The 18,115-nt window shown below is 40.9% G+C and overlaps 1 protein-coding gene and 1 long non-coding RNA gene across 3 annotated transcripts in view; one reads left to right on the forward strand and one right to left on the reverse strand.

Moving 5' to 3' along the window:
* Positions 1-4,760: 4,760 nt before the first annotated feature.
* Positions 4,761-8,137, reverse strand: LOC116590944. Its single transcript, XR_004285790.1, has 3 exons — positions 8,060-8,137; positions 5,996-6,065; positions 4,761-5,065 (listed from the first exon to the last, which is right to left on the reverse strand). It is a non-coding gene; the product is annotated as an uncharacterized LOC116590944 (long non-coding RNA).
* Positions 7,893-18,115, forward strand: part of MGA (MAX dimerization protein MGA) — a 166,794-nt gene continuing 156,571 nt past the window's right edge. The window contains exon 1 of one of the 2 annotated variants that reach the window (XM_032343365.1): positions 7,893-7,963. The gene's annotated coding sequence lies outside the window, so the exon portion shown is untranslated. Of the gene's footprint in view, positions 7,964-8,185; positions 8,256-18,115 lie in introns of those variants that run through there. The other variant, XM_032343362.1, reaches the window with a different exon arrangement.

Below are 18,115 nucleotides of genomic sequence, written 5' to 3' on the forward strand. Positions count from 1 at the left end.
TTGTCCTTTGTCAGATGTCTGTATTGTGACTTCATATTAATGGAGTGAAAGACAATATTATTAAGGTATTAGTTATACACAGTTATGGAGTCAATTCAATTCTATTTAAAATAAAAGGATTGGGGGGGCATAGAAATTGACAAACTGATTCTAAAATTTATGTGGGGATACAAAGGACCTAGAATAGTCAAAACAGTTTTTAAAGGGATGCTTGGCTTGATCTTGGGGTCATGAATTTGAGTCCCACATTGGGTGTAAAGATTACTTAAGAACAACAACAACAACAACAACACTTTGACCTTAAGACTTACTAAAAAGCTACAGAAATCAAGGCAGCATGGCATTAGTATATGGAAAAATAAACAGGTCAATGAAACAAAATAGAGTCTAGAGATAGACCCAAACATACATAGTAGTCAATTGATTTTTGAAAAAGTATGTGGTAGGCAACCTCTAAGATGACCTCCAATGATTCCTAACCTTCTGTGATCTCCCTTTGAGTGAGGGCTGATGGAAGTAACAAGTGTTACTTCTGGGATTAGGTTTAGAAAAGACTCTGGCTTACATCTTGAGCATACTCTTTCTCTCTTGGGTGGCTTGCTACTGGTAAAGAGCTAGCTGACATGTTGTAAAGCAGCTTTGTAGAAAAACCCATGTGGCAAGTGATCAAGGTCTGCCAAGAACCACATGAATGAGCTTTGGAAGCAGGCTCTGTTTCCCTTGAATCAAGCCTTCAGATGAGCTGCAGCCCTGGCCAATAGCTTGACTGCAACCTCATGAGAAACTTCTGGAGGCACCCAGGCAAACTGTACCCAGATTCCTTAACCACAGAAACTATAAGGTAATAAATATTTGCTGTTTAAACCTACTAAGTTTTTGGGTAATTTCTTACACAATGATAGATAACTAATACAGGTACCAAGGTAATTCGAAGGGGGAAAAAGTGTTCAACCAATAGTGTTGAACCAACTTGATATTTTAATGAGGGGAAAAATTGAAGCTAAGCCCCTACCTCACACAATACACTGAGATTAATTTGAGGTAGATATCAGACCTGAATGTAAAAGCTAAAACTATAATACTTCTGCAAAAAAACAGAGAAGAAAATCTTTACAACTTTGGGTAGGCAAAGATTTCTTAGATAAGATAGAAAATTAACCATTAACAAAAAGGTCAATAAATTAGACTTTATCAAAGTATTTATTTATTTATTTATTTAGTTATATATTTTTTAATTTTTGTGTGACAGATAACTAGTTGAGGGGAGGGAGGAAGGGAGAAGCAGACTCCCTGCTGAACAGGAAGTCTAATGTGGGACTTGATTGCACAACCCTGGGATCATGACGAGAGCCAAAGTCAGAGGCTTAACCTACTGAAGCACCCAGGTGCCCTATCTACGGTTTTTTTTTTTTTTTTTTTTTTTTAATTAAGGCATTATATGATGAGATCTGTGCTTCAGAAAAGTAAGATATATCTGGGAACAGTCTAGATGGCTGTCTCTCTGTCTTTGTCACACACTTACAAATGCTCAATACTAGTGATAATTGGAAATGGATAAGTTCAGTGAAGTTGAAATGGTAAATGACTATCAGACACATCAGTTTTAGCTTATATATTCATTCCTTCCTTCTTCCTGTCAAGAAAGTTCTGCTGACTTTTTTTTAAAATTGTGGTAAAATATATTTAACATAAAATTGACCATCCTATTAAGTGTATAGTTCAGTAATGTGAAGTACATTTACTTTTTTATACATCCAATCTCCAGAACTCTTTTCATCTTGCAAAACTGAAACTCTAAGCCCTTATTGTAGCAACTCCCCATTACCCTCTTCCTCCAACCTCTGGGAACAACCATTCTACTTTCTGTCTCTATTAATTTGACTACTCTAGATACTTTGTGTAAGTGGAAACAGTATTTATCTTCTTGTGTCTGTCTTATTTCATGTACTATAATACCCTCAAAATGTGTGTCAGACTTTCCTTCTTTTTTGAGGATGAATAGTAGTTCTATTGTAAGTATATACCTCATTTTGCTTATCCATTCATCTGTCATGAACATTTGTGTTGTTTCTATCTTTTGACTATTCTGAAGAATGCTGCTATGAATTGGGGTGTACAAATATCTCTTCAAGACCCTACTTTCTTTTTTTTTTTTTTTTAAAGATTTTATTTATTTATTTGACAGAGAGAGATCACAAGTAGACAGAGAGGCAGGCAGAGAGAGAGAGAGGAGGAAGCAGGCTCCCTGCTGAGCAAAGAGCCCGATGTGGGACTCGATCCCAGGACCCTGAGATCATGACCTGAGCCGAAGGCAGCGGCTTAACCCACTGAGCCACCCAGGCGCCCCTCAAGACCCTACTTTCAATTCTTTTAAACACATATTCAGAAGTGGAATTGCTGGATTATATAGTAATATATTTTTGTTTTTTTTAGGGACTGCCATACTATTTTCCATAGTGGCTGTACTATTTTACACTTCTACCAACAATATACAAAGCTTTCAATATCTCCATTTCCTTGCCAACACTTGTTATTTTCTATTTTTATTTATTTTTTGGCGGGGAGGAGCAGAGGGAGAGGGAGAGAGAGGATCTTAAGTAGGCTCCATACCCGGTGTAGAGCCCAGTGTTTAGCTAGATCTCATGGCTTGAGTTCATGGCTTGAGCTGAAATCAAGAGTCAGATGCTAAAGAAAAAAAAAAAAGTCATATGCTTAACCTACTGAGCCACCCAAGTGCCCCTATTTTCTGTTTAAAAAAATTTTTTGGGGGGGGGTGCCTGTGTGGCTCAGTGGGTTAAGCCTCTGCCTTTGGCTCAGGTCATGATCTTGGGATCCTAGGATCAAGTCCCGCATTGGGCTCTCTGCTCAGCGGGGAGCATGCTTCCTCCTCTCTCTCTGCCTGTCTCTCTGCCTACTTGTGATCTCTCTTTGTCAAATAAATAAATAAAATCTTTTTTTTTTTTTAAAGATTTTATTTATTTATTTGACAGAGAGAAATTACAAGTACACTGAGAGGCAGGCAGAGAGAGAGAGAAGGAAGCAGGCTCCCCGCTGAGCAGAGAGCCCGATGCGGGACTCGATCCCAGGACCCTGAGATCATGACCCGAGCCGAAGGCAGCGGCCCAACCCACTGAGCCACCCAGGCGCCCCTAAATAAATAAAATCTTAAAAAAAATTTTTTTTTAAATGGTAACTGTCCTGAGAGGTGTGAAGTGGTATCTCATAGTGTTTTTGATTTGCATTTCCCTAATGATCAGTGATGCTGAGTACCCTTTTATGGGTTTATTGGCCTTTTTTTTAAAAAATATTTTATTTATTTATTTGACAGACAGAGGTCAAAGTAGGCAAGAGAGGCAGGCAGGGAGAGAGAGGAGGAAGCAGGCTCTCCACAGAGTAGAGAGCCCGATGTGGGGCTCGATCCCATGACCCTGGGATCATGACCTGAGCCGAAAGCAGAGGCTTTAACCCACTAAGCCACCCAGGTGCCCCTTTATTGGCCATTTATATATCTTCTTTGAGGAAATGTCTATTCAAATCCTTTGCCCATTTTTTAAAAAGACTTTTTATTTATTTGAAAGAGACAGAGAGCATGAGCAGGGGGAGGGGCAGAGGGAGAGGGAGAAGCTGACCTCATGATGAGCAGGGAGCCCGATGTGGGACTCCATCCCATGACCCCAAGATCATGACCTGAGCCAAAGTCAGGCACTTAACCAACTGAGCTACCCGGGTGCCCCTGTGGCCCATTTTCTAATAGAGTTTTTGTTGTTGTTGAATTGTAGGAGTTCTTTATTGTGAATATTAAACATTTATCAGATATATGAAGGTATTTTTTCACTTACTGTACTTTTTAAAAACGATTATTTATTTATTTACTCAACACAGAGAGAGAGCAAGAGAGGGAACACAAGCAGGGGGAGTGGGAGAGGGAGAAGCAAGTTTCCCACTGAGCAGGGAGCCCAATGCTGGAGTTGATCCCACGACTCTGGGATCATGACCCAAGCCGAAGGCAGCTGCCCAATGACTTGAGTCTCCCAGGCGCCCCCACTTGCTGTATTTTGTGTGCCAGATACTTTTCAAGGTGCTGAGAATATACAGGAGGCTTCTATTCTCATCTTGGGTAGAGGCAGAAGGGAAACAATAAAATAAGGTTCTTTGAGATAATGAGAACTGCCATAAAGAAAATAAAATGAGGTGAGGGGTGCATGGCTGGCTCAGTTGGAGGAGCATGTAACTCTTGATCTCAGGGTCATGAGTTCAAGCCCCATGTTGGGTGTAGAAATTATAAATAAATAAACTTAAAAAAAAGGGGTGCTAAAATAGAGATGACCAGTGGATGGACGCAGTTCCCTTTAGATAGGGTAGTCAGTTAAGACCTTTCTCTTAGAAAGTTACATTGGAGCTGATGAGAATCACAGAGAAGGATCCATCCACATGGAGGGATCACAGGCTGAGGGGACAACCAGATGACGACCATAAAGTAGGGATGATAATAATGATCAAGGGTGCACAAACCACAACAATGATAAGAGGGTAAAGGCCAGATGTTAGGTTCACAGACCAAGGTAAACAGTGTGAGTTTTACCTGAAGTGTAGTATGAAACATTTTGGTCATTTTCAAAGAGAGGAGTCACACGATCTCACTAATATTTTTAAAAGATCACTTTTCCTGGTCTGTGAAGAATGATTATGCAGTGGGGGGAGATGAAAGAGCAAGATTCCAATGATTGTTCTTTCTTCAGGCTCGTCCTTTATATCACAATCAGGCAGTTGTCCCCCACATTCTCTTATGTTTCTAAATTTATATCACATTGTGGTCATTGGCAATTGGGGTCTTCCTTAACAAAATGGACTTCTAGAAACTTCCTCCATCTCTATACCATTAAATAAGTGCTAGGTTATATGTGCTAACTAACAATCTCAAATCCCAGTGTCTCTAAACAACATAAGTTATTTCTTGTGCATTCTGCATAGTCACTATTAGCCGGCTTGGAATATCTGCTCTGTGTCAGTCATTTGATGGGACCAAGGCTGATAGAGTAACCACAAGTTGAAGCATTGCTAGCGTCTGTGGCAAAAGGAAAGGGAAAATGGGTAATTGCACATTGGTATTTAAACCTTCCTCCTAGAAGTAATACATGTCACTTCTACTCACATTCATTCCCAAGTGAATAATCATCCTTAACTTCAAGAGAGCAAGAAAAAACAATTTTATCATGTTCTAGGAGGTTGGGTGAACCAGAAATAGTTAAGAATAGCATAAATGTCTATAATTACTTCCAAGATTACTACTAATGCTCTTCAGCACTCAGTAAAATATGTCCAAAACATCTAGACTTTATAATTTCCTCTATTATATAATTAGATATATTTGTTTATATTAAAGAAATTATTTCACTCATCCTTACTAACAGCATTCCCTGTGCAAGACGTTACAAACCTTTCAGTGGTCTATTGTAAATAATACAGATGACAAGTTTTGTATTCTGAAATCAACTTTAACATGCTATTATCATTAGGATGAAATCTCTATATTTGTAGGGTCTCATAAAGATAAGGGTAGAACTAATGAAATAGTGTAAGAAATGGAAAGTAGGGTTTGGACTTACAAGGTGTTTAGAAGCAGCAGAACTTTGTGACCAGTTGAATGTGGAAAACAGTTAGAGCCATGAAAAAAAAAATGGAGGTTTCCTAGACAGGAAGAATTCCTGGAACAGTGATATCATTGCTCACGTAAGGAAATGCACTCATAGCTGGTGTGTGGAGTGAAGGGTTGGAAAATTAGTTTGACTTTGGAAATATTGAATTTCAGATGTCTGTGGGAAACTCTGCCTTAGCTAAATCCTCCTTTTGTTAGAAATATATGAAGGTATTGAAAAAGGAACCACTGGAAGAACACTGGGAATTGGAGCCTCCAAAACATTGTTATAAAAGTGAAGGTGAATTTTGAGGGTGTCTTTACTCTGAGGTATGTAAATGTAAACAATTTTTAACCTACCTGAAGCAAAGGTACAGGTGCCACCTCCATTCTCTATTTCTGTATCATCGTTATTTTACATCAGTAATGTCTAGAGTTCAGCATGTTAACATGTTAAGAGAAAAAAAAACAACCTTGAAATGAAAGCAAGGAGATAATGTAACAATATGCACCAACAGATGGGCAACAGTCACCAAAAAGTCTTAAAAAAGAACTGCAGTGTAAGAATCTGCTAGTGTGCCTCTAGCACTGTCTAGGGGAGAAACAGAATAGTGGAAAAAAAATAATTCAAGAGTGTGCTGTGTTGGATAGAGTACTGGATGCTGGTTAGAATACAACCATTACCACTAACTAGTACTCACATTTACAGAACACCTCTTATGCATCAGGGTTTAAAGGATAGGTGTTTTAAATATTATTATCTCAGAATCATCATGACAATCTGAGACTAGGACTGGCCACAATTTGTGGTTAAAGGAACTGAGGTTCAGAAAGTTAAAAAACCTGTTCAAGTTCAAAGTACAGTAAATGAGAGAACTGCAGGTCCATCCAGATGGGTCTGACTTCAAGGACTGGGTTCTTTCACCTATGGCCAATAGACCCCAAACCTAGTTGTGCACCACATTCACTTGGAGAACATGTTAAAACACATTTTCCAGTTTCCCATTCAAGATTTTTTTTTAGGAGATGGTAATATTAGAATAGTACTTTGCTCTCATGGTTGTTAGGATCAAATGTAATCAAATATATTGGAGTGTTTTATGAACTTCAAGTTTGATAGTTATGCTTATAATTTATAGTTTTTTAAAAAAGATTTTTAAAAAAAGTAATCTCTACACCTACATGGGGCTCCCCAATTTACCACCATGAGATTAGTAGTTACATACTCTACCCACTGAGCCAGCCAGTGGTTCCTTAATGGTTTTATTACATGTGATCAACTAATTCCCCTTCCTTTGTTTTTCTAGTTAGAAAATAATTTTCTGATTAGGCTTATCAAATATCTTACAGCCAGAAAAGTGTGCCCAAAACTGTGTTTTGACTCAGTAACCACATTATGAATTAATACATTTAATTTCTAGTTTATTAATCAGCACTCTCGTGAGTCTGACCAGTGCTAGTCAAATTCCCCAAGCTTAATCATCCCTTTGATAACTGAAAAAATAGCTTTGAAATCTAAATAGCTGAGAAATGGAGTTCAAAGCAAAAGAGATATGAATTGTTCTAACTGGTGGCTTCATGGGAGTAAAACATCAGGGTTTGGCCTGGAGGTCAGTCTGTGAAGACTACAAAATTAACTCATCCTAAGACCACCTTTTCTCACCGTTAGCAGATGGTGTTTTTCTTGGAACCAATATACCATAGCTAAGGCAGGTTGAACCAGAAAATATAATAAGGCCACGTCTCTGGCCCCTGTAAAATGCCTCCTGCTTCTTCTACCCCCATTTTCACCAACAACAGCAATGAGGTTACCATGAAAAGTCTGGTCTTTTATACTAAGAGAAAGTCCCAAGTATTATTTCCACTTCCTAGTGGGGTTTGTAGGTAAGTTGTATTTAAATTAGCATTATTTTCCAGTAACTATGAAAGGCTGATAGTTCCATTGTAGACAAACACTCTTGCTTTTTTTTTTCTTTCCAGTATCCACAAAGGCACTCAACAGGCACTTCCTAAATGCATGCTCCATGAAGAAAGGTTAAGCAGTTTCCCCAAGACCACACAGATGAACAAGTGGGAAAAGGGGCACTGAAAGTGCCTGTTATATGGAGTCACACTCCCATAATTACTCAAACTCCCAGCCCAAGAACCTGGCTTTCAAGGGGACATGAAAGGAACACCCCGGAGGTAAGAGCCAGGAAACCGGGAGAGGTGCTTTTCCCGGCATGCTCTGCAGCACACTGAGGGGCGCCAGACGTATCCCGGCGTGCATCGGGGAGCGCCCAAGGGCGATGGTTCCCGGCTCCTGGAGAGGCACGCGAAGTTAAACCGGTAGGTGTGAGCTTACTTAGTTTTGAGACCCAGCTTTCTCGTTTCCCCTTTATGTATGTAACCCCAAAGCGGCAAAAAAGTAGGTTTTCTAACTACCCTCCCTTTCCGCGTGCGGACGACTTTCGGCGCCGCTTCGAGCACGGTGCCAGGTGATTAGCGGTTAGGGGCGGGCCTGAGATGAACACGTGACCAAACCTGGCAGCCAATGACTAGCCGGGTGGTCCGGCAGCGCGAGGATTCCGGGACCCGTGAGCTGAGCGGCGCGTGGGCCCGTTCCGGTCGGCCTTGGCAGGTACGCGCAGGCGCTTTGATTGCCACGCGCCCCGTTCGTCCTCACGCGCCCGGTGGCGTGTACTTGGCGCGAGGTGTTAAGAGTCTGTTTGGGTGTTTTTGTTGGGGGGGGAATTGGAGAGGGGGCCGTGGCGTCACGTGGACGCCACAGCCAATCGCGGGCTGAGGCGCACCCACAGCTTTCCCCGGCGCCCCGGGGTGCGACGTGTTCAATGAGGTTCGGCTCAGCCCTCACGGTCTGAGCTCTTTTTCGAAGCGCCTGTGCGGCCTGTAAAATCTGGCCACGGGTTTTCGTGGCGTCCTGCTCCGCTGTGAGCACGGACGACAAGTTCTCGGCAAAATGGCTGCTGGAAAGAGTCGCCTAGCAGGGGGAGCGCTGGGGCCGCGTGAAGGTCACATGACGAGGTTGGCAGCGCGTGCTGCTGGCGCGGGGAAGGGGGAGCGGGGTAGGGGAGAGGCGTGGTCAGTCACGTGCCGTCGACTGCGCCGATCCGTGGTTTTCTCCAGTGTCCTTGCGGCAGCGTGATCTGTCTGCTTTTGCTCCTCCCACCTCGAAGCGTGGCAGTCGTCGGCGAGAGGTTGTGTTTGTTGGTGTGGTGGAGTGAGCTGTGGTCTGGGAATTAGAAGGCCTGGGGTCTAGGCCTTTGGCTATTTTTGTAATGAGCAAGTCCTTTTGCCGCTCTTGGCCTCCGTATTCTTATTTGTGTTAGTTAGGTGTAAGATTTTTTTTAAGGCCTCCCTGTGTTATGTGACCTCTAACTAATCCCAGTGTCATGCAGATAACAAAAGAGTAAGGAACAAAATGAGACGAGCCTGTCTCCCCACAGAAAAAAGAAACCCACACTGTATCCCTCCGCCCCCATCATTACAGTGATGTGGAAAACCTGGAGATAATTTCTTAGAATAATCTGGGCCTATCAGTCTATATTTATTGATCGCATTTATATTCTGCCTTTACACTCTCGTTTGAAAACTATTGTGGAGAGGACGCCTAGTCTCCATGTGTTTCCTGAATAGAAAGCAAGAAATAAGTAGTTTTGTCTATTAACTGTGGATCTGGGGGAACAAGTCGTTAGAGGAGATTTGCTGATGCTCTATAAGGCTGTGATTAGAAGGACCTAGAAGTTGTCCTCTCCACTGGGTGGCCAGTATTGATATAACTTTTTGAGGCTTCCTTGCCGCTGACCTTTGATGTTTTTCATGGGTTCCTGCTGCCAGCTCTAGCCATTCATTTTGTCAAGGGTTAGGGCTTTAGTGAAATGAAGCAGGCATTGATTATGTATTCTTCATATCACTGCTTAACGTTTTGTGTGTTACCCTTTGATGTATCTTAAAGGGCCTTTGAATTTTGTGAGAGCACAACCTGGAGAGCATTTTTTGAGTAAGCATTGTAACAGTAGTTACTTTTGAACAATTATGTTAAAATCTTTCTAGCTTAATATTTTATGTCTTAATTCGTTTAGTTTTGTTAACAGATCTGTGAGGTAAGTACAATTATTTCCATTTTACCAAAGAGGAAAATACAGAGAAATTAAGTAACTTTAACTTGCATTAGCTCATGTGGCTGATAATTTTACAAGATTCCAACCATAATGCCTTTTGAAAATTTGACAGAATGATTCCAAAATTTATTTGGAAGAATGAATCTGTAAAGTAAGAAAAGTTCTGAAAGAGTAAAGTGTGTATGTATGTATGTGTGTGTGTGTGCAACTTCTACTAGTGAGTATATAAGTAAAGCTGTAATAAAACAATGAGTAGTAATTTTGGATTAGACACAGCATTGGTACAGAATAATAAATTTAGAAATATGTAAAGCTAATAAGTATTATAAAGTTTTTTTTTAAGATTTTATTTATTTATTTGTCAGAGAGAGAGAGAGAGAGCGCGCGCACAGGCAGAGTGGCAGGCAAGAGTCAGAGGGAGAAGCAGGCTCCCTGCGGAGCAAGGAGCCTGATGTGGTACTCGATCCCAGGGCCCTGGGATCATGACCTGAGCCAAAGGCAGCTGCTTAACCAACTGAGTCACCCAGGTATCCCTGTAAAGGTGGTTTTTCACACTAGTTGAGAGAGAATTTCAAAGTTATGTTGGAACAATTGGCTAACCATTTGAAAAGTAATAATAAAATGGAATCCTACCTTAAAATGTAGGTAAAATAAAGTCCAAGTGAATTTTAAATAAGTAGTTAAATATAAGATATGAGGTCAGCAGGCACCTGGCTGCCTCATTTGGTAGAGTGTGCCACTCTTGAGCTCAGGGTTGTAAATTTAAGCCCCATTTTGGGCATAGAGGTTATTTAAAAATACAATCTTAAAAAAAATGTGAAGGCAGAAAATGACCAGTTTAAAAAAATGGGTACACATTTTTTCAGTCTTGAAATGGGATGAGCTGTTCTAAGCATGACTGTAAAGGCAGAATCCATAAAGGCAGATATTGTTTGAATTACTGCATAAAACAACCTGTAATTGGCAAAAACATCATAAAGTTGAAAGAGATTAATTCGGTTAGTACTTAACATATTTACTGAGTGCTTACTATGTGCTAGGCAATTTTTCAGGTGTAGGGCATCCAGTGATGAGCAATGCCAGGAAGATTGTGGGGGAGGGGAAGTTGCACCACGTGTTGTACTTTAAAGTTTAATGACTTTAATATCTAGTAGATGCGCTAAAGATATGTGAATAGGTAGATAACATACACAGAGAAAGAAAAATAACCAGTAAGGATACAGATTATTTTTCATTTATGAATAACACCCCCCACCCCCCGCAAGTCTGGCACTTTTGACTTTTGTGTATACATAATAAAGTATTAATACTGTAATGGCATAGGAGTGAGGAAATTGGCTCACTAATACACTGCTGTTCGTGGTTATTTACTTGTGAACATCCTTTTTTTTTTTTTTAAGATTTTATTTATTTATTTGACAGAGAGAACACAAGTAGGCAGAGAGGCAGGCAGAGAGAGAGGAGGAAGCAGGCTCCTTGCTGAGCAGAGAGCCCGATGTGGGACTCGATCCCAGGACCCTGAGATCATGACCTGAGCCGAAGGCAGCGGCTTAACCCACTGAGCCACCCAGGCACCCTGAACATCCTTTTTGAAGGACATTTTGGTTATATGTATTGAAAACATTCAAAACCTATATGCCCCTTGACTCAGCAACTTTTCTTGGTTAAGGCACTAATTCGTAAGTTTGGAAAGATGTTTATTAAACTGTTATTTTTGTAGTATTTTTTGGTAATAGCTAAAACTTGGAAAAACTTAAATGTTAAGTAATAAGGGGTTGGTTAAATAAATATGATACTTTTATAGAGGATAATACCTTGTAGCTAGTAGGTATAATATAGATTTCTACTAATTATTTGGAAATCATATTATATTTTGTCAAGTAAAATGTGTAGGAAGATTGCATTTTTGTAGGACTGTACATATATGTCTAAAAATTTACATAAAAGTCTACATTTACTTCAAATGTAAACTAATGGTGATTTTATTTGAGTGGTAGGGCTTTTGGATGAATTTAATTAAAAAACAAACATTATTATTTTTAAAGATTTTATTTATTTATTTGACAGAGAGAGAGACAGATAGCAAGAGAGGGAATACAAGCAGGGAGTGTGGGAGAGGGAGAAGCAGGCTTCCTGCTGAGCAGGGATATTGGCTCCATTCCAGGATCCTGGGATCCTGACCTCAGTCAAAGGCAGACTCTTAAAGACTGAGCACCCAGGTGACTGCCTTCCAGGTGACCGCCTTTTTTTTTTTTTTTTAAGATTTTTATTTATTTGACAGAGAGATAGAACACAAGCAGGGGAAGCAGCAGGCAGAGGGAGGGGTAGGTTCGTGGCCTAGCAGGGAGCCTGAATGTGGGATTTGATCCCAGGACCTTGGGATCATGACCTGAGCTGAAGGCAGATGTCCAACCGACTGAGCCACCCACATGACCCTAATGTCCTTTTTCTCTTCCAGGATCCCATCCAGGATACCACAATACTTCTTTTTGTTTTTTTACATGTACTAATGCTGAGTGGCTTAGTTGTTAGGTGTCTGCCTTGAGCTCAGGTCATGATCCCAGGGTCCTGGGATCAAGCCCTGCATCAGGCTCCCTGCTTAGTTGAGGGGACTGCTTCTCTCTCTCCCTCTACCTGCTATTCTGCCTTCTTGTAGACTCTCTCTTTCTCTGTCAAATAAATAAATAAGTAAATAAATCTTTAAATGTATGAATGCTTTATTTTTATTTATTTATTTATTTATTTTTTAAAGATTTGATTTTATTTATTTGACAGAGAGAGATCACAGTAGGAGAGAGGAAGGGAAGAGATCACAGAGAGAGGAAGGGAAGCAGGCCCCCTGCTGAGCAGAGAGCCCGATGTGGGACTCGATCCCAGGACCCTGAGATTATGACCTGAGCCGAAGGCAGCGGCTCAACCCATTGAGCCACCCAGGCGCCCCATATTTTTTTTTTTTTTAAAGTTAAAAAAAAAAAATTCCAGTTAGTTGGGGTACCTGGCTGGCTCATTTGGCAAAACATGCAACTTTTGATCTTGGGGTTGTGAGTTTGAGCCCCACAGTGGTTGTAGAGATTACTTAAAAATAAAATGTTAGGGCGTTTGGGTGGCTCGGTGGGTTAAAGCCTCTGCCTTTGGCTCGGGTCATGATCCCAGGGTCCTGGGATCGAGCCCTGCATCAGGCTCTCTGCTTAGTGGGGAGCCTGCTTCCTCCTCTCTGTCTTTTTGCCTGCCTCTCTGACTACTTGTGATCTCTGTCAGATAGATAAATGAAATCTTAAAAAAAATTAAAAAATAAATAAAATCTTTAAAAAATTCCATTTAGTTAATATACAGTGTAATATTAGTTTCAGTTGTACAATATAATGATTTAGTACTTCGATATATCACCTGAAGCTCATCACAACAAGCTCATTTTTTTAAAAAAATTAATTTTTTAAATTAACATATATTAGCCCCAGGGGTACAGGTCTGTGAATTGCCAGGTTTACACACTTCACAGCACTCACCATAGCACATAATTTCCCCTATGTCCATAACCTAACCACCCTTCCTGTCTTTTTTTTTTTTTTTTAAAACAAGTACATTCCTTAATCCCCATAATTTATCCCCATCCCCCCACCTCCCTCCCTCCTGGTATCCATCAGCTTGTTCTCTGTAGTTGGGAGTTTGTTTCTTGGCTTGCCTGCCCTGCCCCCTTTTTTCCCCCCTTTGCTCATTTTTTCCCCCTTAATATTTATTTAAGTAATTTCTATATCCAGGGTGGGGCTCAGACTCATCCCCGAGATCAAGAGTTGCATGCTCCACAGACTGAGCCAGCCAGACACCCCTCATTTGTTGTTTCTTAAATTCTTTTTTTTTTTAAGATTTTATTTATTTATTTGGCAGACAGAGACCACAAGTAGACAGAGAGGCAGGCAGAGAGAGAGGAGGAAACAGGCTCCTCGCTGAGCAGACAGCCCCTTACAGGGCTGGATCCCAGGACCCTGAGATCATGACCTGAGCCAAAGGCAGCGGCTTAACCCACTGAGCCACCTGAGTGCCCCTTTTGTTTCTTAAATTCTACATATGAGTGAAATCATACAGTATTTGCCTTTCTCTGGCTTATTCCACTTAACATTTTACTCTCTAGCTGTATCCATGTTGTTGCAAATGGCAAGATTTCATTCTTCTTTTATGACTAATATTCCATGGTGTGTGTGTATAACACATCTTCTTTATCCATTTATCAGTTGATGGATTCTTGGGCTCTTTCCATAATTTGACTATTGTAGATAATGCTTCTATACTAATGCCCTATTAAAGGGTGAAATTCCACCCTTTAATAGGGGAAGAAAAGGAAGTGAGGTAGGGAAAAGTGATAACAAACAAGGGATGTGTTACCAAGATGGCTATAGCTTCATTGCAAACAAAGCTGGTTGCTTCATCTTCCAAGGCATCTCCAGAGAGTTCATATGAAGCTATTGCCTTTCAGAACTGTCTGTTACACAGCCAGAATACTTTTGGTAATTATGTCCCTTTGGGATTTTCTTGGTTATAATAGTTTCTCAGATTCTTTCTTGGCATATGAACATTTAATATATCAGGTTTTCACCATCGAAACTTATGATCTTGGTCTTTCTTTCTTGTCTTTATGTAAGGCCAAAAGAGAGATGTTGGTTACTTTGATAACCTCAAAGTGAACTCCAGGAATGTCACTGATAGCATGATCTTTACAACCAAATCCAGCAATTAGAACCTCATCACATTCCTGAGTAAAATCCAGACAACCATCATTGGGTACAAAAACTGATTTTTTGCTATTCTTTTATTTTTTTTTAAGATTTTACTTATTTATTTGACAGAGAGAAATCACAAGTAGGCAGAGCAGAAGGCAGAGAGAGAGGGGGAAGCAGACTTTCTTCTGAGCAGAGAGCCTGATGTGGGGCTCGATCCCAGGACCCTGAGATCATGATCTGAGCCAAAAGCAGAGGCTTAACCCATTGAGCCATCCAGGTGCCCCCTTTTTTTGCAATTCTTGATCAGCCGAACCCTGACACACTTCCTGATGGCAAAATTGGCTGTTTGGCTTCAACCCCCACTCTTCCCAGCACAATTCCCTTTGCATGGGAAATGCCTCCAGAAGGGTTGGTCTTCAGATCTGTGCCCAAATGTGCTTTCTTGTGCTGTTTAACATGTCACTTCTGATCTCTGTGGCTACTGAACTTCCTTGCAGTATGAAGACTGCAGCGCTTGCTCATCCTGCCAGTGCCACGCACCTGACAAGAGAGCTCAGACTTTACTTTTGATAACCTTGCCAATTTTGAGGAGTACTGGTCAGTATTTTGTAACATGTCCCTCAGTTGGGATTTAATATTTTTCTCATTAGTAGACCGGGATTAGAGTATATACTATCAACATGACTTGTTGCTCTTGGTGTTGATCTTCGTCACCTGCCTGTGAATTTGTTGTATAAATGTTTGCTTTTTTATGGTTTTCTTTTTCTTTACTTTTTTTGGTAAAAAGACTATTTATTTATTTATTTAACAGAGAGAGGGAGAGAGAGAGAGAGAGAGAGATATAGATAGATAGATATCACAAGTAGGCAGAGAGGCAGGCAGAGAGAGAGGGGTAGGCAGGCTCCCCGGTGAGCAGAGAGCCCGGTGCAGGTCTTGATCCCAGGACCCTGAGTTCATGACCTGAGCCGAAGGCAGAGGCTTAACCCAGTGAGCCACGCAGGTGCCCCTTTATTTTTTCTTCACTTTAAAAAAAAAAAAAAAAGGACACCTGGGTGGCTCAGTGGGTTAAACGGCTGCCTTCGGTTCAGGTCATGATCCCAGCGTCCTGGGATTGAGTCCCACATTGGGCTCCTTGCTTGGCAGGGAGCCTGCTTCTCCCTCTGCCTCTGCCTGCCACTCTGTCTGCCTGTGTTCTTGCTCTTTCTCTCTCTCTCTGACAAATAAACACACACACACACACACAAACACACACAAGCCCCAAATAAAACCAGGGATGCCTGGGTGGCTCAGTTGGTTAAGTGTCTGCCTTTGTCTGTGGTCGTGGTCCCAGTTGTAGGATCGAGTCCCATGTTGGGCTTCTTGCTCAGTGGGGAGCCTGCTTCTCCATCTGTCTGCTGCTTGCCCACTCCCCTGCTTGTGGTCTCTCTCTGATAAATAAATAAGTAAAATCTTAAACCCCAAAACTGAGTTACTTGCAGTATAAAAAATATTTGTTATAACTTTCTTGGCATGTCAGTCCATCTTTATCAATAGCATTTATGATCAGCAGTACACTGAAAATTCTGATTATATAGAAAGAGGATAATGGAAGTTATAGTCAAAAACTACTGGCCAAATTGCTGACAGGGCTAATTATAGGCAAGGAATTAAAGGCATTAATATAGTATAGCTTGTTTTAATAGTCTAGCTATTTAGCTATTTAGTCTAGCTAGTGTAGCTCTGTTCTAGGAAGAAAACCCTGGTAATCATGAGTTAGATATAAATCCAAAAGTAGGGAAGCAAATTCAGTTATGCACAACAGGATAAAAATATAAATAAGATAGATTAGACCAATTAGGCAAATTTGTTCATTCAACTACAAATAATTGATGAACCGTATTGGATGCCAGGTAGGAACCAGGGCTCAGGATTGAGCAGTGAATAAGACAAAGTCCCTGTTCTCATGGAATTTACCCTCTAGTAAATAAACAATAAACTAATAAGTAATATGATTTCAGATATTACTTAAGTGATGTGAAGAAAGTAGTATGAGAGGATAGTGAGTGGTGTGGTAGGTTTGGTGGTTCTTTTAGATAGGTTGTCAGGTAAGGTTTCTCTGAGGTAACTCTTGAGCATAAAGAGACCTGAATGATAAAAGAGTGTGCCAGGCCAACGTGGTGCATTTCAAGTGGGGAGAGAGAGTACTAATGCAAAGACTCTGGGGAGAGAATCAGTTTGCAATTTTCAAGGAAGTGAAAAAGGCTAGGGTCCTATAGTTTGGAGATTGCTGGGTAATAATTGGATGTGTTAGGAAATGATACTGGGTAGTTGATGATCTCAGATGGTATAGAGTCTCGTAGACTAGAAAGGCTTTGGATTGCATTCTAAGCGTGATGGGATTCATTGGATAGTTTTATGAAGAAAAAATGATACAGTCACATTTAAGTTTTATTTATGTATTTATTTTATTTTACTTTTTTTAAAGATTTTATTTATTTATTTTACAGAGAGAGAGAGATCACAGGTAGGCAGAGAGGCAGGCAGAGAGAGAAGGGGAAGCAGACAGGCAGAGAGAGAAGGGGAAGCAGGCTCCCCACTGAGCAGAGAGTCTGACGCGGGGCTCGATCCCAGGACCCCGAGATCATGACCCGAGCTGAAGGCAGTGGCTTAACCCACTGAGCCACCCAGGCGCCCCTATTTATGTATTTATTTTAAAGATTTTATTTATTTGAGAGAGAAAGAGAACATGAGCCGGGGGGAGGGAGTGGAGCAGAGGGAGAGGGAGAAGCAGACTCACCATTGAGCAAGGAGCCTGATGCAGGACTCTATTCCAAGACCCTGAGATCACAATCCGAGCTGAAGGCAGCGGCTTAACCCACTGAGCCATCCCTTAGGCATCCCTAAGTTTTTTTTTTTTTAAATTTATTTTTTAAATTTATCTTTTAAAAAGATCACTTTGAGTGCTGTAGAGACAAGAGGGGCCGTAGGAGACCATTTAGGAAGTCACTGGAATTGAAGGCAGAAGTATGGTGGCTTGGATCAGGGAGGCAGTGATGGAGGCAGTGAGAAGCAATCCGATTCAAGGTATATTTTGAAGGTAGAACCAATAGAGTTTGCTGATAGCTTAGTTGGAGGCGAGGGAAAGAAGGAATTAAAGATGATAACAAGGATTTTAGCTAGAGTAACTGGTGCCACATACAGAGATGCAAACTGGAAGGAGTTAGATAGGTATTTAAACTGAAGAGTTTATTTTTATTTATTTTTAAAAGATTTTATTTTTATTTATTTATTTGAGAGAGGGAGAGGATGAGAGAGAGAGAAAGAGAAAAATGAGACAGGAAAGGTCAGAGGGAGAAGCAGGCTCCCCGCTGAGCAAGGAGCCTGGTGTGGGACTCGGTCCTGCAACTCCTGGACCATCACCTGAGCTGAAGGCAGTTGTTTAACCTCGGTGCCCCTTTTATTTATTTTTAAAGACTTATTTTTAGAGAGAGAGAGTGGGAGGGGAGGGGCAGAGGCAGAGAATCTCAAGCAGACTGCCCACTGAGCGTGCAGGGGAGGAGGGCACTTGGGGGAGAGGAAGAAAGAGCATCTTTCTTTCTTTCTTTCTTTTTTAAGAGAGAGCATATATTTTTTTTTTTTATTAAAGATTTTATTTATTTATTCGA

Source organism: Mustela erminea, chromosome 5 (genome assembly GCF_009829155.1).
Source record: "Mustela erminea isolate mMusErm1 chromosome 5, mMusErm1.Pri, whole genome shotgun sequence".
Classification (NCBI taxonomy): domain Eukaryota; kingdom Metazoa; phylum Chordata; class Mammalia; order Carnivora; family Mustelidae; genus Mustela; species Mustela erminea.